General features: G+C 49.8%; 1 protein-coding gene across 11 annotated transcripts in view; it reads left to right on the forward strand.

The window, feature by feature from the left end:
* The first annotated feature begins 20,991 nt into the window (after positions 1-20,991).
* WAPL (WAPL cohesin release factor) overlaps positions 20,992-25,101 on the forward strand; it is an 85,942-nt gene continuing 81,832 nt past the window's right edge. For 5 of the 11 annotated variants that reach the window (XM_045570706.1, XM_036461298.2, XM_036461302.2 and 2 more), the window contains exon 1: positions 20,994-21,375. The gene's annotated coding sequence lies outside the window, so the exon portion shown is untranslated. Of the gene's footprint in view, positions 21,376-25,101 lie in introns of all 11 variants that reach the window. The other 6 variants (XM_045570701.1, XM_045570705.1, XM_045570703.1 and 3 more) reach the window with 3 other exon arrangements.

Below are 25,101 nucleotides of genomic sequence, written 5' to 3' on the forward strand. Positions count from 1 at the left end.
GTTTTTATTGATTTCAGAGAAAGAAAAGAAGAAAGAGAGAGAGAGAGAGAGAGAGAGAGAGAGAGAGAGAGAGAGAGAGAGAGAGAGAGAGAGAGAGAGAGAGAGAGAGAGAAACATCAATTAGAGGGAAACACCAATCAGCATGTGCTCTGACTAGGAATCAAACCAGTGACCTCCTGCTACATGGAACAATGCTCAACCAACTGAGCCACACTGGCTGGGAGTTTGGCAGTTAAAAAAAAAAATAAATTTAACATAGTTCTGCCATAAAATACAGCAATTACACTTCCAAGAGAAAAAACATGTACTTACATAAAGACTTGTAGGTGAATATTCATAATAGCTTTGTTTATAAGAGTCAAATTCGGAAACAATGTAAATGTCCATCAACAGGAAAATGGATAAACAAATGATTGTGTGTTCATCAGTGGTCTTCTCTACAGAAGACAATCCATGCATCAGGACTGCACATGGCTTCTCCAGCTGGAAACCAGAGCCAATGAGGGAGCCCACACCCAAAGAGGATCTCCAGGCCTGTGCCTCTGGTGGAAGAGGGAAGAGGGTACAGACGTCCTGTCCATCTTAAAGGACAGAGGACGGGGAGCGGGGGAGAGAAGAGGGAGGGAAGAGGATGCTAAGAAGTTAGGAAAATTCTTTGGCAAGTGGAATGGAGAAAAGGAGACAGAGAGCTAATATACTAGCCGAGTAACCCACAGCCCATACAGAGGTCACCTTCCTGGAGATACATCTAGCCCTCAGTTGTATTTCAGCTCCGGGACCAGAACAGCAGCAGAGCCAGGTGAGCGATCAGCTGCAATGGCGGACTGCCCCTGCCCTGACAACGCCTTTGGCAGAGACCGCGATGCTGAAGGGGCACGCTCTTCCGGGCGCGCACGAGGCAGCCAATCAATGATTCTCTCATCATTGATGTTTCTCTCTCTCTCTCTCCCTCTTCCTTCCTCTCTGAAATCAATAAAAATATATATTAAAAAAATAAATTTAAAAACAATGGAAAAAATATCCTTGGGTGAGGATTATGTGGGTGAGATCAGCACGATTGGCTGCTCACAGACTCAGAGACCTAAAGCAGTCACAAAGAGTGGTCTGAAACTCAAAGCAGCCTATGGTGGGGAGGCATGTCCCAGGCCAGGATCGTCCCCGTCAAGGTCAGGCTGCACCCTAACTGAGCCTGTCTGTGGTCTTTTTGCATCCACGATAACATATCCTGGAATGTCAAAGGAATCTTCCTTTTTTAGACCCCCCAAGGCACAGACACCCTGCAGAGACTACAAACCCCATCATCCAGTAACTGCTGACGGTTAACTATCCTGTGCCCACCGAAATGAAATAAGTATGTGTCCATCATTTTACTTTTTATCCAATCCCAGAGGTTTCCTGCTTTACCTCTCCCGCCTCCCTAACCTACCACCAATGGCTCCATGTAACCCACTCTGCCTCCTTTGGTCGTGATGTATAAAACGAGGTGCGAAACTGCTGTGCTCTGGAGCTCCGCTCCGTCCGCTGAGCTTTTGCTTCCTGACCACTGTCGACTGTTTTGGCTCAAATAAACGCACAAAAATTCCTCCCGGGTTTGAATGTTTCTTATGTTGACAATTAACAATAACAATAACAACAACAACAACAAATAATAATAATAATAATAGTGTGTGGGAGGAACAAACTTCCCTTTACCCTCAAGGTTCTCTGGCTGTCTAATAATCAAATGAACATGAAATAGATTAGCAAGGAAAAATAATCACATTTAATTCATACATATGTGCATACATATATACCCACATACATGAGCAGTCCTGAGACAGAAAGGAAGACGGAGGCACAGACCCCCTGAGCTGGGGGTGTGGGACCACCTTGGGGCTTCCCAGGTCCGTGCAGGGTGCTGGGAAGAGCAGACGCTTCCCAAGGAGGAGCTGGCCTGCCGCGGAGCAGGGCCAGCTAGTGCTGTCATCTCCCTCAGTCGAGTGCTGGGCGATTCCAGTGAGGCCTGAGAACCCTCTGCAGACAGTGATCTTAGTTACATAGTAAATGAAGTCACAGGAACAAAGGCCAGGAACACACTCCCCCTCAGAGTTGCTGTTGGAGGTGGCATTCTAGGTGATTTGTAAAACATGCATGTGCTCTCACTGTGTTTCCAATAACAAGAGGGAAGGACACCGTGAGCCAGACACTCATTGAGGTTGCCTGGTGAGTGACAACCAAATGTCAGTTCTCATTGTTTTTGTTTTTTTGTTAATCCTCACCCATCGATTTTAGAGAGAGTGGGAGGGAGGAAGAGAAGAGGAGAGAAAGAGAGAGAAAGAGGGGAGAAAGAGAAAGAGGGAGAGATGAGAGAGAGAAATTGGTTGCCTTGGAAAGCTCCCTGACCCTGGCTGGAATTGAACCTGCAACCCAGGTACATGGCCTTATCTAGGAATTGTATCAGTGAGCCTTTGGTGTGAGGACCAGGGTTTTAACGACCGGACCATACAAGCCAGGGCTGTTCTCATTTTTAAAATTGATATATAATTGCATGTAACATTGTCCAGCATATGGATTTGATACACTTATATTGCAATATGATTGCCACTGTAGCATTAGCTAGTATGTCACATTCATGTCAAGACTGGCTGCCTCCTTCTAGTGGCAGAAATGCGGGGGCCTGACACGGCCGGGGATCTCCCTGCTCTGTGGCCAGCGCGGAAAGAGAGATGAAATTGGTTCTTCGTAGAGGCAGCCAGGGATTGAGAAATAAAGAAATGAAGAGAGTTGTAAGCTGGGCCCCAGGTGGGCCGCAGACCTCCTCTGCGGGAGAGACTGACAGCCCCTGAGCCACACAGCACACTATTTGTTCTCCAATACAAAAAGGGGGGTTTCACAGGAAAAACAAGGAGCCTGGGAGGGGCCAGGTCCCACCCACTCCTTCCTGCCTGACAAACACAAGCCAGGAACTAAGAACATCTCCGCACTCCCAGGGCAGGAAGGTAACTGACACGATTCTGCCAATATCCCGGGCTCAGTCAACAACAATCTAAACAATGTCCAGGTATTTTCCAGGGGCCCCCTACACAGAAACAATGAAAATCTAGTCTCTTAAGCAAGCGTAATGCTTATAATCACGTTGTCTATAATCACTGAACTGAGTTTAGGTCCCCAGGACAATTTATCTGCTAGTTACAAACATGTACTCTTTTTTTTTCTTTTTAAATGTTTATACTGATTTCAGAGAGAGAAGGGAGAGAGAAATAAAAATGTCATCAATTGGCTGCCGCCTGCACACCCCCTACTGGGAGTTGAGCCTGCAACCAGGGCATGTGTCCTGACCAGGAATCAAACCGTGACCTGTTCATAGGTTACACTCAGCCGCTGAGCACCCTGCTGGGCACAGTGTGTCCTTAAACCACTTTTCTCCGCCCGCCCGCCTGCCCGGCGGGAACCCGTGTGGGCGCACCGGGCTGCTCGGCGTCCTGGCCGGTGGGAAGACGCTGCAGTAACCGGAGTGAGGGACCTCTTCGGTGTCAGTTTCCATTTCTGTCGAGCAGCATCCCCTACTGTCCTTTCGAAGTTTACTCTGGATCCTCTGCTGGCGCTTTTGCCTGGTTCCATCCTCAGAGTTCTGAGAAGGGTGTGATTAAAAATATGGTGTCCCAATTCTAGGAGGCCTAGACGGATCTGCCACGGTTGGCTGAAAACCGTCGCTCAGGCTGGGAGGAATAGCCACACCCCACATTTCCCCTGGTGTTAGCCTCGAGGCGCCACAGGCTGTGGCGAGCCACCCCGGCTCTGCGTTGCGGCCTGTCCTCCTTCCCGGGGGAATGGGAACATTCACTTTACACGTCTGTGTGAGCGGGCAGTCTGTATTTATTTACTTAATCTGTTTATTTTGGTTAATCCTCACCTGAGGATATTTTTTTCCACTGATTTTTAAAAATTTACCTTTGCTGCCGAAATTATGACAGATGTCCCCCCTTCCTCCCCTCTCCACTGTTTTTTTTAGAGAGAGTGAAAAGAAGGGGGGGGGGGAGAGACACACAAATGAGATGCACAATTGGTTGTCTACCTGGTGCAGCTGGGGATCAAACCTGCAACCCAGGTACATGCCCTTGATCGGGAGTCAAACCCCAGACCCTTTGGTGTGCAGGCAGACACTCTAACCATTCGGCAACACTGGCCAGGGCTTGTGTGCATTTTTAATAGTGAATTGGACACACCATCTTTTCTACATCTTAAGCTGGGGGTTGGAATAAGGTCTGTGGAGGGCCTTCATACATTTTTCTACCTAATCTCTGTGCTGGGTTCTCCTGTTTCCTGTTCCGTGTCAGCCTGCCTGCCCACGGGCCGGAGCCAGCCAGCGAGATAGCATCAGCGAGCTGGCTCCGGGCTGCCCTTGGGTTTGGCCCATGAGGAGCCGCCCACACAGGAGGGGCACCTGAGGTGCCGGCTCCCCCACCACACCCCCAGAATCTCCCCGGCCCGCCTCCTGAGTCACCAGCCTCTGGATCCGGTTTGTCCTCCTGATCCTGGGGAGGGGTCACCTGTCTTCTGCCAGGACCCTGGCCACATCCTCCCGAGAGCCAGGGGAGCCATCCGAAGGGCAGCGCTAGTGAGGGCGGGACTGGGCCGGGAAACCGGTCTATCCGCTCCCTCTGCCAGGTCCCAGCGCCGCCCCGCCCGGAGGGAGCCTGCCTGGGGGGTGGGCAGGTGTGGGCTGGGCTCCTGCTCCACCCCCACTCCTACCCCCCCCTGCTCCAGGGATTCCCCCCCCTCCCAGCGCGGGCTGTGCCCCCTCCTCCGCTGTCACTGCATCTGTCCCGCAGGCCACTCCGTTCAGGGGTTCCTGGGATGGTGTTTAACATCCAAATATTCTCAGAGGCCCTTTCCATCAGGAGAGGAGTCTAATTCTCCTTCCCTGGATATGGGCTGGGCAGCCATTGGTTTCCAGAAATTAAAGACCTAAAAACCGCTGGAACCGGTTTGGCTCAGTGGATAGAGCGTCTGCCTGCAGACTGAAAGGTGCAGGGTTCGATTCTGGTCTAGGGCATGTACCTTGGTTTCGGGCACATCCCCAGTAGGAGGTGTGCAAGAGGCAGCTGATGGATGATTCTCTCATTGATGTTTCTAAGTCTCTATCCCTCTCCCTTTCTCTCTGTAAAAAATAAATAAAATATATTAAAAAAAAAAAAAAAGACCTAAAAACCGAGGGAGGGATGTGGACCAGCAGGGTGAGGCCACGTGCCTGCCCCTCTCCTGCATCCCGCTGCCAGCCGTGGGAGAGCCTCGGACCCCAGCCATGGTTTGCCCACGGCTGCATGAGACCTTCCTGGCTGAACCCAGCCAACACAAGGACAGAGAGAGAGAATCCTCACCACGAGGCCATTATTCTAAGCACAGTCTTGGGCTCGTGTGTCACACAGCAAGAGAAAACCGAGCAGCTCCCTTCAGAGCAGAGGTGGGGCCACCAGGATTGATTCTCGTCCGCATGTCCGGCATGTCCTGGGAGACGACTCTTCCCTCATTCTCAAACACTCCCAACTATCCCTTTCAGCTCCACCATAACCTTGTTCTAGATTTTGCTCCTGTATACTTTAAACGGTAACTTTTTGGAATTAAATGTACCTGAATTCTTTTTCAGAAAAAGTAACTTGCTTTCTTTCTCACTAAGTAATATATTGTTGACAGCTTTCCAGGTGACTGAATATAGGTACCCTGCTTAAAACAACAAACACCCTGGCCCCAGCCTCAGTGGCTTAGCTGCTTGGATATTGTCCCATGCACCGGAAGGTCACAGGTTCAATTCTGGTCAGGGTACACACCAGCTTGTGGGATGGGTCCCCAGTAGGGGGCATGTAGGAGGAAACTGATCAATATGCTGCTCTCATATTGATGGCTCTCTCTCTTTCTCTCTCAAAATATTTTTTTTAATTGCCTGGCTGACATAGCTCAGTGGTTGAGCATTGACCTATGAACCTGGAGATCATGGTTTGATTCCTGGTCAGGGCACATGCCTAGGTTAAGGGCTCAATTCCGAGTAAAGGGTGTGCAGAAGGCAACGATTGATGATGTTTCTCTCTCATTATTTATGTTCCCTTCTCTCTCCCTCTCCCTTTCTCTTTCTCTAAAAATCAATAAAAACATAAAAAAAAATCAATGCTGCTTGTTAAAAGAAAAGAAGAAGAAGGGTGAGGAGGCCGCAGACGTGCTGTGCTTTGGCTCAGAGAATGAAGGTGCCAAAGGCAGGTGCGGGGCAGGTGGCCCAGGGCACAGCCACCCCCTCGCGGGCGGAGCATCTGCTCAGAGTCTGAGCCCCGTCAAAAAGGTTTTGTGAGAGTAACAACCTAGAACAAACATTTTAAAAAGTTTCCCAAGATGAGCGGCCAGGCCCGGAGCAGCAGCTACCAAGCTGGGAGCGGCCAGGCCCAGAGCAGCCAGGCCCAAAGCAGCCGGGTCGAGTGTAGCTAGGCCCGGAGCAGCAGCAGCCAAGTCCAGAGCAACTAGGTCGGGAGCGGCAGTGACCAGACCCGGAGCAGCTGGTTGTGGAACGAACCAGAGCAACAGAGGCCAGGCCCGGAGCAGCCAGGCCAGGAACAGCTCGCTCCTCGCCTGCCCCTGCCCCACGGCTGCCTCTCAGACATGGCTGGAAACTTTTGTGGGAACTTGAGGGTCTGCTGAATCAAGTGATGAAGGCTTAGATCTGGATGTGTTGAGTTAGTATAGCGTTGGGGTGTTGATCTGTGAGTGCCTTGGGTGGGGCCTGGATGAGGCTGGTTGACATATTTGGAAATGTCTTTTGTGTGAAGTGTATCATTGGGCATGTGGAGGTATTATTGATATGAGAAAATGCTAAGTAACTGATTTACTATCTGAAAAGGGATTTACTATCAGGGAAAGGGAGGGAGGAAGAGACTGAACATAAACTGTGCACCTATGGATGAGGACAATGGGGGATAGGGAGAGGGCGGAGGGTGGGGTGGGAACCTGGTGGAGGGGGGAAGAAATGAGGAACCTTTGTAATAATATAAACAATAAAGATTGATTAAAAAAAAAAAAGTTTCCCAAGATGAATATGTCACAGATAACATCCACCTACTACCAGAGAAATTGCTAATTCATCCATTTACATATTAATTTTCTCATTTGTTCATTCAAAACACCATAAAGTGTTCCCTCCATGCTGAGTGATAGTTTTTGAGAATATTAAGAACTTTTTGAAACTCTAAGCCTAATTTTACAGGGACAATGTTTGCTTAAGTTAACCCAAATTGCTGTGTGTGTGTGTGTGTGTGTGTGTGTGTTGTTTTCTAAAAATATTTTTATTTATTTCAGGAGGAAGGGAGGAGAGACAGAAACATCAATGATGAGAATCACTGGTCAGCTGTCTCCTGCACACCCCCCACTGGGAATGAGCCTGTAACCAGGGCATTTTCCTTGACCAGGAATCGAACCATGACCTCCTGGTTCATAGGTCGAAGCTCAACCACTGAGCCATGCCACTTGGGCAATTTTCTTTTAATGGATTAGTAAGATATGGCAAAGATATAACTTAAAAAATGTTTTCATTGATTTTAGAGAGAGAAAGGGAGAGGAATACAGAGACCTACACATTGAAGAAACAGATATATCGATTGGCTACCTCCTGCACATCCCCTGCTGGGGATTGAGTCTGCAACCCAGGCACATACCCTGATCTGGAATTGAACCAGTGACTTCTTTGTTCATGGGTGGACACTCAACCACTGAATCACACTAGCTGGCAATCAAAATTGGTTTTTAATCTTGCAATGAAGAAGCCTGAATAGAACAGGGTTCATATGAGGGGTGAGGTGTAAGCAATAGTCTCAGGGGAATGGAGATAATCTGAGATTGGTCATTGTCTCTTGATAGAGTTGAAGATAATCGTGGTAGGCAGTCTTTAAGATGGCTCCCAGCATTAGCTGGTTGCTCAGTGGTTAGAGCGTTGGCCCTAGGACTGAAGGGTCAAAGGTTCAGTTCCAATCAAGGGCACATACCTCGGTTACAGGCTCAATCCCCAGTAGGGGTGCATGTGGGAGGCAATCAATTCATGTTTCTCTCTTACGTCAATGTTCATCTCTCTCTGTCTCTCCTCTTCCCTACCATTCTTTCTAAAAATCAATGGAAAAAATATATCCTCATGTGAGGATTAACAACAACAACAAATAAAAATAATAATAAAATGGCTCACAAAGCTGAAACCAGTTTGGCTCAGTGGTAGAGCATCGGTCTGCAGACTGAAAGGTCCCAGGTTTGATTCCGGTCAAGGGCATGTACTTTGGTTGCGGGCACATCCCCGGTAGGGGGTGTGCAGGAGGCAGCTGGTCGATGTTTCTAACTCTCTATCCATCTCTCTTCCTCTCTGTAAAAAAAATCAATAAAATATATTTAAAAAAATAAAAAAGATGGCTCACAAAGGTTTTCCCCTCCTGCTATTCAGGCTCTTGTGTAACCTGGACCTAGTGACTTGCTTCTAACAAAAGATATCACTTCCATGATTAGGTTACAAAAGACTATGATAGGACTTCCATCTTGCTCGATCGCCTTCTGTTTGCACACTTTAATGAATAAGCTGACATCTTGGAGAGGTCAAATGACAAAAATAGAGGGTGATTTCTGCCCAATAGCTCTAAGGAACTGAATCCTGCCAGCCACCACATGAGTGAGCTTGAACATGGGTCCTTCAGAGCCACGCCTTTACTGATACCTTGATTGCTACTTTGACATAAAGAGAACAGATAAGCTGCCTAGATTCCTGCCTAGACACTGTGAGATAATAAATACAGTTCAATCCCTAATCTGTAGAGTAGTTTGTTATGCACCAATAGATAACTAGCACAATTATTCAGGGATGGGAACTTTCAAGTAATGGCACGTGATGATGAAGTTAGTGACTTAACTATTCCTTAGGTTTTTCTATAATGAAATTGAAACAAGGCTTTTGGGGACCCAGTGGTTGCCACCAAACACATCATGTAGGAAATGAGGAATTCAAGGTCTATACATGATTCCATTGCTTTGAACTCAGCTGGACAGTGTGAGGAAAGAGATGGAGAAACACAAGCTCATAATTCTTGTTCTTATTCTGCTTCCCTTCACTTTTACTCTTCCCTTCTCCTTTTCCGTTGCCTGCCTTAAAAATTCACCCTGAAGCCAAAAAATGGTTTGGTTCAGTGGATAGAGCGTTGGCTTGCGGACTGAATGGTTCCAGGTTTGATTCCGGTCAAGGGCATGTACCTTGGTTGCGGGCACGTCGCCAGCAGGGGGTGTGCAGAAGGCAGCTGGTCGATGTTTCTCTCTCATTGACATTTCTAGCTCTCTATCCCTCTTCCTTCTTCTCTGTGGAAAATCAATAAATATATATTAAAAAAAATTCATCCTGAAGACAGATTGAACAAAGCAAGGAAGGCATTTGAGCCCGAACAGGAAGGAGCTAAGGAGGCACAGAGTGGAGTCTTGCACCTGAACTGGGCAAGAAGAGCATCTGTGTGGGAGGGCTGTCCCGCACGGAGTCAGACCCTGAGCTGGCTGAGGGGGCGTCAACACAGGGGCTGGTCTTGCTTGGGTGTCACAGCCCCACAAGGGCGAGGAGGACAGCACCCAGAGGAGCTGCTCAGCAAGGTGTCACAGCCTGAGTGCGGCAATTGTGTATTAGTTATCCCTGAGGCATAAGAAATTACCCCCAACTAGTGGGTTAGAACAGTAATCTTTCCCTGCCTCACGGTTTCTGCAGAATTCAGACTGCACAGCGGGAAGGGCTTGTTGCTGCTCTGGGACAGCTGGCAGCCTTTGCCTGAGGGCTGAACTCTTTGGCTGTGCTGGCCGGGAGGCTGGGGCTCAGCTTTAGTGGCTCCCTGCATGCCGGATGAACGGTGGGGCGGGGACAGAGCTCTGTCCCAGAAGCATGTCAGCACAGGGATGAGCAGGACCCAATGACAGGCTCGGAGGCAGCAGGCTCCCTGACAGAAGGCTCAACCAGAGGCTGCAGAGGTGCAGGCGTCCCAGGGGCCATGGCCCACGGTGGGTTCGGCTTCGAGCGGGAAAGAATTCAAATGCAAGCCAGCATAGCGTCTAAAGTGAAAGAGAGTTTATTAGTGAAGTGACAGAGTGTCCTCCACAGGCACAGCACCCTCCCTGGCGGGGCTTACTTCTCTTGCCGAGGTTTACTTAATACAGGGAGGGGCATTCTGTAAGGGGTACTGGGGATTTTTCCGGGAAAGGGTTGGAGACTTCGGAGAAGAGCCTGTGGCCATCCTGTGACGTTTAAGGGCTTTCCTTCTGGATCCTGGGGGCTGGGGAGGGTGTGGCTGTGCACTAACGGGTTACAATGAGGCACGACGAGGCTGGGGTCACCGCGAGGCGAAGTTAGTTGCCATGTTGGATCGAGCTGTTCTGTGGGTTCTAAGCCCTAAGTCCGTGGGGGGTGGCCTTGCTGTCTCTGATGGTCCTTTTGGCCACAACCCTTTCTCAGGAGCACGTGAGAGTGCTGACCCCTGGCTGCAGGCGTGCGAGGCCCTCAGGGAGGGCATTCCGCTGGCAGCGCCCTGAGCAGGAACACCCTGCAGCTGGCAGCCCGGGCCTGCGGGCCACCGCCGCAGAGGACAGGAGGTGAGCCGGCAGTGCTGTCTGGAAGTCCTGGGACTGAATCCTTGTCGCTGGGCCTGGACGAATGTCATGGCTAGAGCCTGAAACTGGGTGCAGAATTGGGAGACCACGTGCACTTTTCAGGGCACAGAGCTTGAAGGGAGCGGGTACCCCCTCTACAAGGCCGAGGCTATCGGAGCCTCTATCACCGCCCGCAGCGCTGGCGCGGAGGCGATCCAGCCCGGCTGCTGCCCCGATCTGAGCTCGTTGCGGCCTGAAGCGGGGCCCCGTGGAGAGGAGAGGAGAGAGGACTGCACTGTCCGCCTCTTACCGGACGGCACGTTCCCTCTGCTCAGTGCCTAGGGCGCCCCTGGGAGTCTGTCACTCCGGAGAGTGCGTGCGGCGAGGGGAGCACTCCCTGTCCCTGTCCCGCTCCGGGGAGGCCGGGGCGCCCGGCTGGCAGGACTGGGCCTCGGCGGTGCTCCCAGGGCTGGCCGCGGGTGTGGGCAGAGAGGAGGCCTCGCCGGAGGCTCTGAGGCTCCGTGTCCATCGGCCTCACGGGACGGAGGCGGCGGCGCGGACGGGAGCGCCGGAGGACAGAGCGGAGCGCACCCCACCGCGCGGGAGGGCGATGGGTCGGAGACCCCCCGCTCAGCGCCCGGGCCCCGCACAACCCCCTCCGCTGCACCGGCCGCCGCGGGGGATGCGGCGGCGGGAGGCACCGAGGTGCGGGTGTCCCTCTTCTGGGCGGGGCGGTGCATGTGGCTGAGCACTTTTGGCTTCAAAAGCGTAAGACAAGGAGACCGAAGCCAAATGGCCAGCCTCGCAGCCACCGGGCAGCTCCAGGCGGGGCGGCGGGAGCCCAGACCCCTGCGACCAGCCCACAGCCGGAGCCACCGCCCGCCGAAGGGAGCCGCAGGCCATCAGCCCCGGGGCCTCTGGCGGCGCCTCCCCGGGAAAAGAACCGGCTCCGGGGAAAGCGTCCGGGCCCGGGGCCTCCGCTCGCCCCCCGCAGGGCCCTCCGGAGGGAAGCGTCCCGCCGGCCTGGTAGGAAGCGGCTCGGGAGCAGACACACCGCCTGCGGGCCGCGGGCACCGGGCACCCGGGAGTGGGTTCCGGAGGGGCAGGCGGTAGGTAGGCAGACGCGGGGACGTCACACAGCGGCCGCCCTCCCCGCACTCCCCGGCGCTGAGCCCGGCTGGGGAAGCGTTCCGGTCGGCACACGCACCCTCCCCTTCCGGCTTGCACCCACAGGCCGGGTCCTCTCCTCCCGGCTTGCACCCACAGGCCGGGTCCTCTCCTCCCGGCTTGCACCCACAGGAAACCGGCCAGGGAACGGGCGGAGCCAGGCCCGGCCAGGGCGCAGGGGCAGCGGGCGACAATAGTGCCCGGGACGCTTTGGGGGCGTAGAACTGAGCCAGGCGCTTTCGAAGCCCTTCCGTGGACTAACCTGTGATCAGGCGTTAGTCACGGACTCGGTTCTTTCTAGAAAGGGCACACCACCTGTTCTCCACCCATTCTCCTGGGGCGAGGACAGAGCGGGCGCGATTCCCCGGTTGCTATGGGTTCCAGTTGTGCAGGAGGAACGCCAAGCCCGGGGTGTGTGTGCTGGGGAGGATGCAGCCCTCTCAGGCCCATCACGGCCCCACGACGTTGCCAGCTCCCCCCAATTCCTCAGCTTCAGGTTCTTTAATCCACTGCCTCCCCAAGCAGGCGGTGTCCGGCCTTTGAAAGCTTGTGCCTCAAGCTAGGCAAGTCCAAGAGAGGAATGATCATTTTTCAACCACGGGAGTCCAAGAGTCACTGGAAGGACAGGGTTCTTTCCTGCTCCCCTGGGAGAAGCCACTCAGCCCAGGGCCCTTCAGAGCTGCCAAACCACCGGAACTCGGGGCCAGGCTGGGGTGCACCCAGAGGGGTGCGGCCTGCTGAGGAGCCCTCCTGCACTCAAGGCTGGAGTTGGTCACCCAAAGCAATCCCAGCCCAGGTTATTCAGAAGCATTTCTTAGAAGCCCACGTCTTCCTTTTCCTCTGTGCCAAGGGCACTGGGGTGCCGTGGCCAGCGGAGGAATACGGAAGAGCAGCTTGTAGTGGAGGAGCCCGCCCCCTCCATCCAGGGAGGCATCTGGGTGCCGTCAGAGAACCCCAGGGGCAGGGTAGGAAGAGACGTACATGACCTGGTTAAGACAAGCACCGTGGCCTGGACTGGTGACTAGGCCTAGCTTTGTACACATTGGCCTGCCCCTCTACATCGTCCCCCAGGTCTGCTGTACCTTTCCGGAGGCTCCAGGCTGTTCCTGACTCCTCTTTTAGAGAAAAAAGAGGCCATTTTCCTCTAAATACACCCAAGGTCTCAACTGGATCCTCAGGTCTGTACCTCCTGCTTGAAAGGACAGAAGGATGGGGTTCCTCTAGCTGGCATATTTAGGGCCAAGGATAGCACATGCTTCAAGCCTGTAACCCTTGGGAAGTGGCTGGGTAACTTCAAGCAAGTCCTCTCTTAGTTCAATATTCCTTAAGTTTCCCATCAGCAAAGTGGTGGGATCCTGTCACCCCTGAAAGACGCAGAGAAGTCTGCGCTGTAAACTCAGTGCCTGGCAGCCTGCTCACCTGTCACTGCAAGCTCTCCTGCAGCTCTAGTGAAGCTGGGAGAGAGGGTCACGTCACTGCACACCCCATCAGCCCTGGAAGTGAGATACCTGAAACCCTCACCCTGGCATCCTGGTTTGGGAGAGCGCAGTCAGAGGCAGATTGGCTTTCAGACCCGGTGACAGCCCAGAGGCCTCTCCCCCATCGTGGCCAACACCCCCTCACTGCTTCCAGCAGGTATCCCACTGCCTCCTGCACAGGAGCTGAGCCCACGCAGGTCTTCACTGACATTCAATATCTGTTCTGCTTCCTCTGTTCCCATCTTAAGAATATTAGCACCTAGCCCGCCCATGACTCAGACTTCTTTAACATTTCCAAGGTTAATATATCAACTCATACTATTCATTTTCCAAACTTATTAAAAAGTGGCATGCCTGGTTTTCTGTATCCACTTTAAAAAACTATATATATATATATATATATATATATATATATATATATATACACACACACACACACACACACACACATATATATATTTTTTTTTTTCATTGATTTTAGAAGGGAAGGGAGAGGGAGATAGAAACATCAATGAGAATCATTGATCAGCTATCTCCTACCATTCTCCCCCGACCCCGTCATGGGTGATCAAGCTCGCAATCCAGGTCTGTGCCCTCGACCGGAATCAAACCCTAGACTTCTCAGTCCAGTTTACATGAGGTTCTTTTTGTGTTGTACATTTCTCTGGGTTTTAAAAATGCATAATAAGCCGGGACCGGTTTGGCTCAATGGATAGAGCGTCAGCTTGGGGACTGAAAGGTCCCGGGTTCGATTCCGGTCAGGGGCATGTACCTTGGTTGCGGGCATATCCCCAGTGGGGGGTGTGCAAGAGGCAGCTGATTGATGACTCTCTATCATTGATGTTTCTAGCTCTCTATCTCTCTCCCTTCCTCTCTGTACAAAATCAATAAAATATATTTTAAAAAAAAAATGCTGGGACCGGTTTAGCTCAATGGATAGAGCGTCGGCTTGGGGACTGAAGGGTCCTGGGTTCAATTCCGGTCAGGGGCATGTACCTTGGTTGCGGGCATATCCCCAGTAGGGGGTGTGCAAGAGGCAACTGATCGATGACTCTCTCTCATCGATGTTTCTAACTCTCTCTCTCCCTTCCTCTCTGTACGAAATCAATAAAAAATATATTTAAAAAAAATAAAAAAATAAAAATGCATAATATTATGGACCTGCCATCACAGTGTCACACAATCGTTTCAACACCCTGAACATTCCTGGCACTTGGCCCACTCACTACTCCTTCTCCCTCCCCGTGAGCCCTTGGCTTGATAGCTCATTTATGTCAGTAAGTCTATTTTATACTTTCCTTCAATAAATATTTACTGAACTCCTATATCAGTACAGTGCTCTCCCATAGGAATATAATGCAAGCCAGATTTACTTTTTCTAGTAACTGCATAAAAAAGGTAAAAAGAGATGAAATTTTAATAACATATTCTACTTAATATATTGAAAACATTTCAGACGAGATCGGGCGCATTCAGGGTGGTATGGCCGGAGACTTGAAAACATTTCAACACTTAATCAGTATAAACACTGAGGTACTTTATGTGGCTTTGTACTGAGTCTCTGCAGCCAGCTGGCATGTTGCATTTTTAGCACAGCTCAAGCTGGACTGGCCGCACTTCCAGCGCTCAGTGGGCACTGCAGCTTGGGGGCCAGAGCGGCTATCGGTTCTGCCCTCACAGTTTACAGTCCAGGGTGGGAGGCAGATAATAGAGTGCAGTCATTTCAGAGAGTATAAGTATTATTGAGAAAGTAATGCACCCAAATTACACAGAGACTGCGAGTTAGGTTGCCTGGACGGTTGGGAGAGCCTTTGCAAGGCTGAAATCCAAATGAGGAGGCATTAACCATCAATTATCTATTGCCACAATAATGCTGTAGGACAAACCATTTCAAAAATCAGAGGCTTAACATAATGACTAGCTATTACTGCTCACGAGTCTGTAAGTCAGCTGGGCAGTTCTTCTGGTCCCAGATGGACTCACTCGTGCTCAGTGGCGGCTGCCGGTCAGATTGGTGGCCGTGCTGATCCTGGGAGGCCTGCATGTTTGGGGTTTGGGGGCTGTTGCTCGGTGTTGGATGACCTCAGCTCTTCTCCATGTAGCAGGGATCCAGGAGAAAATGTGGAAGCGTTCAAGGATTCTTAAGGCTCAGGCTCAGAACTATAATTTCTGCCACATTCTTTTGGCCAACACAAGTTACAAGGTCAGCCCAGATCCTCAGAGGAGCTGCAAAGTCACAATGCAAAAGATGTGCATACAGGGAGGGGTGGGAAATTCAGGCATTTTTTGCAATTAATCTCCCTTATTACTTAAAAAGCTTTCAATTTCACCAGGAAGTTATAACGATTTACACATATATTGTCCTCAAAATATAAAAATAGTACAGGGAGAAATTGACAAAATGATTCTTATAGTGGGAGGTTTCAACCTATCTTTTGCAATTATCGATAAGTCAAGCACACAAAAACATCCTCACAGATACAGAAGAGTTCATCACAACTTAGGAGGTTTTCGGTCAACAAATATTTAAGGCACACTCCTCTAGATCTGCTGGGCACATAGCAATGAACAAAAGCCAACAATCTGTTCTCACAGTTTATATTCTAGTGGAAGAAAACAAAAAACCATCAAGTTAACATGCAAAACAAACATGAATGGAGAAAAACTGTGGGTAAAGAGACTATGAAGCACTGGGATGGCAGGTGAGGAGCTGAGCTTAGAGCGCGGCAGGGTGGCACTGAGCGAAGACTTGAAAGAGGCGAGGAGTCACGTGCCTATCTCCAGGGAGAGTGGAGGGAACAGCAATGGCCTTGACTGGAGCTGGTTTGGCAGGTTCTGGAAGTAGATAGGGACAGGGTGGCACTGTGGGAAGGGATGGGAGCAGCTCGGGTAGGACCTTACAGACTCCGCTAAGGACTTTGGATTTTCCTCTTTGTGATGGAGGGCTTTTTTTGGGACGGAGGGTGGAAGAGCTGAAAACCTTGGGGAAAAGGGAGCTGTTCCAAGATAACAGCCAGGTGTTGGGAGCTTTAGAGATCTGTGGGTACCAAACCTTGTCAGGCAACATGTCCCCAGGGAATTTCTCTAGCTTGGTCTTTCAAGGACCTAGACCACATGTGTCAAACACAAGGCCCGCGAGCCAAATCCATCCCGCCAGGCCTTGCAATGTGGCCCGCACCGCGCTGTCATCACTGCACTCCGCTGCGTTTCCATCACAATGACAGTTTATGACTGTTCAGTAAACCATTCGGCCTGCGATTTAGGCTGGATTTTAGATTTTGGCCCCTTCTCTGATTGAGTTCGACACCCCTAACCTAGACAGTTCATTTCCCAAAGGCCATCACCATCTCCAGAGAACACATTCCAGCTACCCTGAAAAACAAGGTAATTGGGGTGATAGTAGTATTCCTTACCTCAATTCTCAGAAGGAAAACCTACCCAAAGCGAGAACAGAGGGAACTCCAGAAAGCACCTCCCCTGTCCATTGGGAAAACCATCACAGTTTATGGCGCCACAGTTATGTAATAAACTGCTGTTTCCAGTCCCTCTCCTTTTAAGTTACAATTTTACATGAAAAAGAAAACAAATGGGGGCATTTATCAACAAATACTTGTTGAGCATTACCATGTGCCACACACTCTTCCAGATGCTAGGGATAGAGCAGAAAAGACAGGCAAAGATTCCTGCCCTCACGGGGAAGATAAACACGCAAGACACACAACATATATGATGTTACACGAGAACGTAGACGCCCTAGAAAGAAATAAAAAAAGGAGTAGGAGCATCTGGGAATGAGTGTGTATGTGTGTTACAATTTAAAATAGGCTGGTCAGGATGAAATGGATGGAAAAGTCACAGCTGCCCACTGGGGCAGAGCAGAGCTGGGGAGTGTCAGGGAAAGGGCAGTGTCTGGCCCACCTCTTGGAGGGTTTTGCAACAGAACCACTACAACGTCCAAGTGCACGATTTAGTTTTATTCCACTTTATGACAAGAAGAATTTCGAAAACGAATGTAATTTCTGACTTCTAGTTCTCTAAACCGAGTTTTTAGGATTAATTTATTTTACTAACATTGCCAGAAAGACTACACAGCTCTCTTCAGCAGCTTCAGTCCTGACAGTCCCCATGTCTGGGCTAGAACAAAGGCACAATAATGGCGAACAGATTCTCGTATCAGTTGTGTTTGCAGGATCAAAGCAAAGTATGAATCCACCTGAGTGGAACTCAAGGTCATGGGGATTCGACCCTGCTCCGCGCAGCACAGAGGGAAGTCTGCTGAACCACAGCACACAAGCCTGATTCAGAGCCAGGACTTCAGTTTATGGCATAAAGATGACACTTAATAGGGGAAAATCAGATATTTGAGAGTTTGCATAGAGCCATTCTAGCAAAGAAGGAAGCACTGGCTACTGGCTATCGGTTTTACATGTGAGGCAGATTTGAAGAGGTTAAGAGAACCAATCTAGGTGGTGGATTATAAACTGAGGGAACTAAGAAAACAAAAGCAAAATAAAAATAAAAAAGCTGTTTGCCTAGGTGTTATCCACACTGGAGTCCAGTTCACTCACTCCGGTGTGGAACTCAGGGCCTCCTCGGGGAAGGGGGTGGGGCCTTCAGGGCATTTGCTTGATACACTGGAACCAAGGAGGTAAATGGTCAAGGTGCTGGCACAGCCTGTGGGTCTGGAGGCTGGACTTCCTCCAGGAGGAGCCCTAGCAAGGGGGGTGGGGAGGGGGAGAGAGAGAGGAGGGGGCATATAAGGGTGGAGAGGCCTCGCACAGGTCTGCTTGGAATTCATATACTAAGCTTCCACATACTTAAACACTCACAATTTTTTACTTTTCAAATCATGTAGCATTTTCTACCAGATTCAAGAATGTGTACAGTAATAATGGAAATGAAATGTTTAAGGAAAAGTTTGATTCTCCCAGGAGCTGCAATACCTTGGGCGAATGCCAACCTCTCCATTTCCTCACCCATAAAACGGTAACTTCAGGAAGGGTGCACGTGCGGCTTTCCAGAGGCACTGGCATCACACTGATGCCTAGTCCACTCTTCACGTTCTCCCCCCTCATCAAACGCGAAGGCCAGGCTGTGGCGGATGCTGTGGGTGCGCTGTAAGCCGGTGCTTGTCACCCTCGCTGTGTGGCCAGCCCTGCGGGAGCGGGAGCCCCGCTGCAGGGAGTTCGGAGTTCGGGGGGGGACAGGAATGCTGTGCTGCTCACAAGCTCCCGGTGAAGCTGTGCTGCTGGCTGGGATCAGTCTTTGAGTAACAGGATGTTAACCCCACTAGTTCCGTTACTTAACACAACCACAGACAGCCCCCGAAGGGCTCCACAGACTGTCTGCTTCTTTACAAAAGGACCTCTCCCCGGCAGCTTGGTGCAGTCACTGACCCGCCAAGCTCCTAGCACCAGCCAGGCCTGGCTCACAGGAAGATCTTCACACTGTCACCACCACTTCTGTTTTTTGTGTTGTTTTTTTTAAATATATGTTTTTTATTGATTTTTTACAGAGAGGGAGAGAGATAGAGAGCTAGAAATGTCGATGAGAGAGAAACATCGACCAGCTGCCTCTTGCACACCCCCCACCGGGGATGTGCCTGCAACCAAGTACATGCCCTTGACCGGAATCGAACCTGGGACCTTTCAGTCTGCAGGCCGATGCTCTATCCACTGAGCCAAACAGGTTCTGGCCACTTCTGGGTTTTTTGATCTCATCCTTCGCTTCTGATAATTACCCCTTAATTAGCACCCACCACTTGTCATTTAAATAATTATAGTAAGGCAGCTTCAAACTGACAAAACAAGATTCTATGCTTATTTTTTAAAAAGACAAAACTGACACAAATAAAAAGTTAAGTATACACTAACCATAGTGGAATGTGCAGACTTGTTATAACTGCCATTCATTCACATGGGCTATCTGAGTTGATTTATTTTGAACCAAAGAAAGTACCCACATAGCATTTGGGAAATTATAAATGTCAGGACATTAACTTTGTAAGCAGTGGCAGAAAAGTAAACATTTCAACCATGCCAAGATCCACCTTAAATTCCTATTGGGAAGGACTGCAGGATCTCTGAACTATTTCTTCTTTATTTACAGTTTTCCGAATATATCGGAGGAAGCTGGTATCTTCTGGGTGCCCTCAAAGCAAATTATCTGTTTGTGGAAAAGGAGGCAGGCCTTTCACTGAAAGCAATACGCAGTTTTCTAATTTCCCAGGAGGATCTCCCTTAACCGCCCCACCAAGACCACCAGACCCACCAGACCAGGGCGTGGAGCAATGAGTCATGCCCCTCAGGAGAAACTGAGTTGCTTTTCAGCACACACACTCTTTGCTTTTCTGAATAAGTAATATACTAGTCAGAATCAACCTTAAATGGCACAAAACATTAAACAGCGGAAAATAATTAACCCCCTCCGTTTTCCCAGCAATCACTCGTTCATTTCTTAACCCTTTTATTATGAGAAGTTACAGATATGCATGTAGAGACCGAAATAATGAGCTCGTGTATAGACATTAGGCAGCATCAAAGAAAAACATCCCGCTGGCTTGTTTTATTCTTCCTCCCTCAGGTTTTTAATTTCAGAGAGGAAGGGAGGAAAGAAAATCCTTGATCAGCTGCCTCCTGCACGCCCCACACCGGGGATCCAGCCCCGCAACCCGAGCATGTGCCCTGACCACCTTGTTCAGAGGTTGACGCTCAACCACTGAGCAACACCGGCTGGGCAAGTTTGGGTTTCTTTCTCTTTCTTTCTTTCTTTTAAAAATATATATTTTATTGATTCTAGAGAAGAAGGAAGAGGGAGAGAGAGAAATATCAATGATGAGAGAGAATCATTGATGGGCTGCCTTCTGCACGCCCCACACCGGGGATCCAGCCCGCAAACCGGGCCTGTGCCCTGACAACAGGGAATCCAGCCGTGAGCCCTGGATCACAGGTCCACACAGTCACTGAGCCCCGCCGGGCCGCCCCGTCTTCACAGGCACCAGCACCATATCATTTTACCCGTCAACACTTGAGTACGCCTCAAAACACACACACACACAACCACATTATCCTTATCACTCCCAACAAGGTCAACGACAAGCCTTACCACCACCTGTATTCCCATGCGCTCTAAGGGCGCGCGCGGGCAGCGCAGGGAGAGCTGCGAAGGGAAGGGCCCGCAGTAAAACGCGGCCGTCGGTGCCCAGCCCCCGGCCTCCCGGGCCCGCGGTCGTTACCTGCGCCGGGCCCGCGCCGCCCGGGCCCGCGGGGCGCTGAGACGCGAGCTCCCCACCCCGCCTCCCCGCCCCAGCCGCGGCCGCAGCAGGCCCGGCGCAGCTGCACAACCCGCCGTCCCCAGACACCGGCGGTCCCCGGAGGGGAAACGATTGACACAGCTGCCTGCACCGCGCCCGGCCCTCCCGCACCACGTGCGTCTCCGGCGGGCCGGGGTTGGAGCTGGCTCCGGAGCCGGCGGGCCACGACCGCGAGAGCGGCTCCGCCCGCCGCCGGTCCCGCTCCCGCGCGGGGAGCTCCGCACCCGCCACCTCGCGGACCGGGACTACAATTCCCGTCGGGCCCCGCGGCCGGACCAATGGCGGGCGCGGGCGCGTGCGGGGCGCGGCGCGGCGCCTGCGCGGCGATTTGAGTAAGCGGCCGCGCGATTGGCTGCGGGGTCGGGCGCCGCGCGGGGCCTGTGGGAAGCGAGTGACGGAGCGAGCGGCTGTTGGAGGAAGGAGGAGGGGGCCGGAGCGCAAATGGCGTTGAGATGGTTCAGGGCCCTGTTCAAACTCCTGCGCTGACCATTCACCGGCGGAAGCGGCGGCGCAGGGGGCGGCGGCGGCCCAGCGGCGGCACGTAGCGGGCTCGGCGGCCCCGGAGGCCCAGGCCCAGGCCCGGCTGGGGCGCTCCAGGCCCGAGGGAAGTTGCGGTGCCGCCGCTCTTCCCCCCTTTGCCGGTTTCCTATTTACCGCGAGCGGAGTCGCGGGGTCTGACGGCGGCGGAGCCCTCGCCGCTCTTCGTGCACCGGCGGGCCCTGTCCTTCCGCGCGGGACTCGGCGCCCGCGGGCCGTTGGGGCTGGGAGAGACGAGGCGGCCCGAGGCTAAAGCACCCGCCAGGCGCCGAGGTGAGTGCGGTCTGGGCGGCTGCCTGGGCCGGAGCGAGCGGGCGGGCGGGAGGCTGGCTGTCTCCCCGCCCGGGTCGGAGGAAGTTGGGCAGAGACACCGAACTCCCTATTATTGGCCTCTTTTCTGAGTTCTTTCCGGGTGGCCGCTGGTTTACTTCCCGCCAGCAGCGCCGAGTGTGCCGTTTCAGCCCGGAGCCCTGGCCCTCGCCCTCCGCCCGGCGCCCCCGAGGCCTCGGCGGCCCGGGATTCCGGGGCCGAGGCTTCCGGGGCGTCGGGAGCGACGTCCCTTCCTGGGCGGTGGGGGCGGGGAGCAGGAAAGTTGCGTGAGCTCCGCTCGCGCTGCCCCCTGGCGCCCCGGCAGCCGCAGGTGAGGGTTTCTGGGGGGCTAGCTTTGCCCTTCCGGCACCATTTCCTAAAGGGTCTCCCCTAAAACTTTGGGGAGCCGAAAGACTAGGTGTGGATGGGGGCAAGTGTGAGGACTTAGCGTACTTCCCTGAAAATTGACTTTGGCTAAGGAAGGAAAAGGCCCAGCGGCCGAAAAGACTTAGTTTTGAATCATTCCTTCTTTGGAATTGGAAGCCTGAGCAACATAGCCTGTGTACTTGAAATATACTTAAAATAGTGTCGTGTGTCCGCATACTTATTTTTTAATGTATACACACCTTATATTGTAGGCTTACATAATGCCATTACAATAATCTGTCTAGTGACTTTTAAAAATATTATTTTTATTGATTTCAGAGAGGAAGGGAGAGGGAGATAGAAAAATCAATAGAGAGAGAATCACTGATTGGCTGCCTCCTGCACAACCCCCCACAGGGGACGGAGCCCACGACCCAGGCATGTGCCCTGGACTGGAATAGAATCTGGGACTCTGTAGTCCACGGGCACTTTATCCACTGAGCCAAACCAGCCAGGGCTCTCTAGTGTCTTTTTTAAAAAAAAAAGACATTATGGAAAACTGAAGAGGAAATGAAAAGTAGGGGATATTATATAATGAACTCTCATGTGCTCTATAAGATTTGTTATTAACGCCACTGAAGTTTTCTCATTTATTCACTTTACATTCCACACCCCTTGAAGTGAGAAAATCCTTGACATCATTTCATCAGTATTTTAGTATATCTTTCTAAAAGACAAGTTCTTTTTAAAGATGTAAGCATGATTTTTCTTACCTTTAAAATAATTCTTTAACCTTAAATATTTGCCTTCAGACTTTCAACTTGCAGCTGATTCGAGGACCATTGAATGCTTTGTAGTTCCAGGACCATTTTTGCAATGAGTTTTTCTGATGTGGGCCTAAAGGATCTCAAGTCTAGATTTTTGGTTTGGCCTTCAGTTAACATTTTTAGGTCATTACTGTGTAAGTGTATCCAGAACATTCCAGCTTCGTATGGATCTGTGTAAATGTAGGTCTGTAGATCAAGGCTTTACATTCTTGGAATGAAAATAAATCAAAATCACTTCAGTTTGTAATTCTTGTAGCTGCCAAATATACTTAATTTTGTTTAGGCAGGACTTAAAAAGACCATAGATTCTTAATCTTCACTAGAAGGGAAAAAAGATCTCCCTAGTAAAAAGTTTTGTGATATGTTAAAAGGTTTTCAAATAATTTATGGACTCTTAATCTTAATTCAGGTATGTATGAAGATAAATTATTTTGTCAAATTAGAATTGACCTCTGAGCAAACATGAGAGGGGGAAATTCTCTACTGAATATATAGAAAACTAAGTTTATAGTGATTAAGTTAATACAGGGAAAACATTTAAAGGATAGATCAAGTATATTTAAAAAATGTCAGAAAATAAAAATAAGAACAAAAATATGTAAGTCAGATATCATTCTAGGTGAATGATATCATTCCAGGATGAAGATTTTTTTCAAGCCCCTAGGCAACTGTTCATTTTTTTCTAGTTATATTTAAATATTATATTTAACTCTAGAATGTCAAAGAAATGGGAAAGAGTTGATAGAGTTTAAAGAGTACTGTATGGTAACTTGTTTTAAAAATGTTTGACTCTTCTGATTTACTGTCCTGAAATTTTTTCCTAGATTTGTTATTAAAATGTAGATAATTCAGATGAAACCATTTATTTTTTATAAAATGAAGAGGAAAATAAAGTTACACGTTTCTGTTTAATAATCCAAGGACCATTGTAATATGCTGGAGTTCACCAGCTCCAAAAAATGTAGCTCAGCAATGATCATAAGGATGAGAGAAAAGTGTGGTTGCTTGTGCTTAGGGAGATGACCAACTAAATAATAAACATTCATATACATATATAGTTATTCTTAACCAGAGGATATTGTTCCCACTCATTTTTATATCAAGTGGAAGGGAGGAAAGGAGAAGGGGGGAGAGAGGAAAACATTCTTGTCACATAGATTAGGGCTGGGAATGGAACCTGTAAACCAGGTAATTGTCCTTAACTGGGAACTGAACCCAGAAACCCTTCTGTGTGGTGCTCTAACTACTGAGTTACACTGGCGAGGGCTAACGAGTATTTTTCAAGTAACACTTCAAAATTACTTTAGACCAAGAATTAGAATTTAAGGTTTGGTTAAAAGCTGCATGTTTTAATATATGAGAAAGTTGCACAATTTTCCCGATTTTTTCCCCTCATGTTAGTAAGTGTTCTGAAATTTCAAAGAACTAAATTTAGTCAATTATTTGATATTTCTGAAATCCTGAAAAATGTAAATATGTATATTTAATATATTTTTATTGATTGCAGAGAGGAAGGGAGAGGGAGAGAGAGATAGAAACATCAATGATGAGAAGGAATTGGGCATGTGCTCTGACTGAGAACCATGATCTCCTGATTTATAGGTTGGTGTTCAACCCCTGAGCCACTGGGCACTCCACCACTGAGCCAGGCCAGCTGGGTGAAAAATATAAATATTTTGTGCTTAAGATTTTATATTAGCGAAAATCACCCTTAAGATTACCTTTTAAAGGTAAAAGTGATGTTGTTAAGAATAGTAAGATTCATTTGAAACAAAATAAAATTGATATTCCACTAGAAGTTGGTTTTGTGTATGCTGTATTATAAGATAAATAGTCTTACTTTGTAAACAGCATATGAATATAAAAAACTGACATGGGCCCTAGCCAGTTTAGCTCAGTAGATATAGTGTTGGCCTGTGCACTGAAGGGTTCAATTCTAGTCTAGGGCGCGCACCTCCATTACAGGCTCCTCGCCAGCCCTGGCCCTGGTCAGGGTACATGCAGGAGGCAGCCAATCAATGTTTCTCTCTCACATTGATATTTCTCTCAGTCTTTCCCTCTCTGCCACTCTCTCTAAAATCAATGTAAAAATATGGTCGGGTAAAGATTAAAAACAAAAATTTGACATGGAAATCAGAGTAAAAAATTAGCCTCTTTTTCAACACCCCCCCCCCGTGTTAATTTAACAATTTTTAAAGATTTGTATCTTTTTTAGAAATATATTTTTATTGATTTCAGAGAGGAAGGAAGAGGGAGAAACATGAATGATGAGAGAGAAGCATTGATTGGCTGCCTCCTGCAAGCCCCCGACTGGGGATCGAGCCCACAGCCGGGGCATGTGCCCTTGACCAGAATCGAACCTGGGACCTTTCAGTCCACAGGCCAATCAATGCTGTATGTACAGAGCCAAACTGGCTAGGGCAAGATTTGTATCTTGAATGTTGGAAAGTCACATGGGAAGAATCCCTGGGTTCTTAATTTTATTTTCAATGTTAAC

The sequence above is a fragment of the Pipistrellus kuhlii genome, unplaced genomic scaffold, assembly GCF_014108245.1.
Source record: "Pipistrellus kuhlii isolate mPipKuh1 unplaced genomic scaffold, mPipKuh1.p scaffold_m20_p_35, whole genome shotgun sequence".
Classification (NCBI taxonomy): Eukaryota; Metazoa; Chordata; class Mammalia; order Chiroptera; family Vespertilionidae; genus Pipistrellus; species Pipistrellus kuhlii.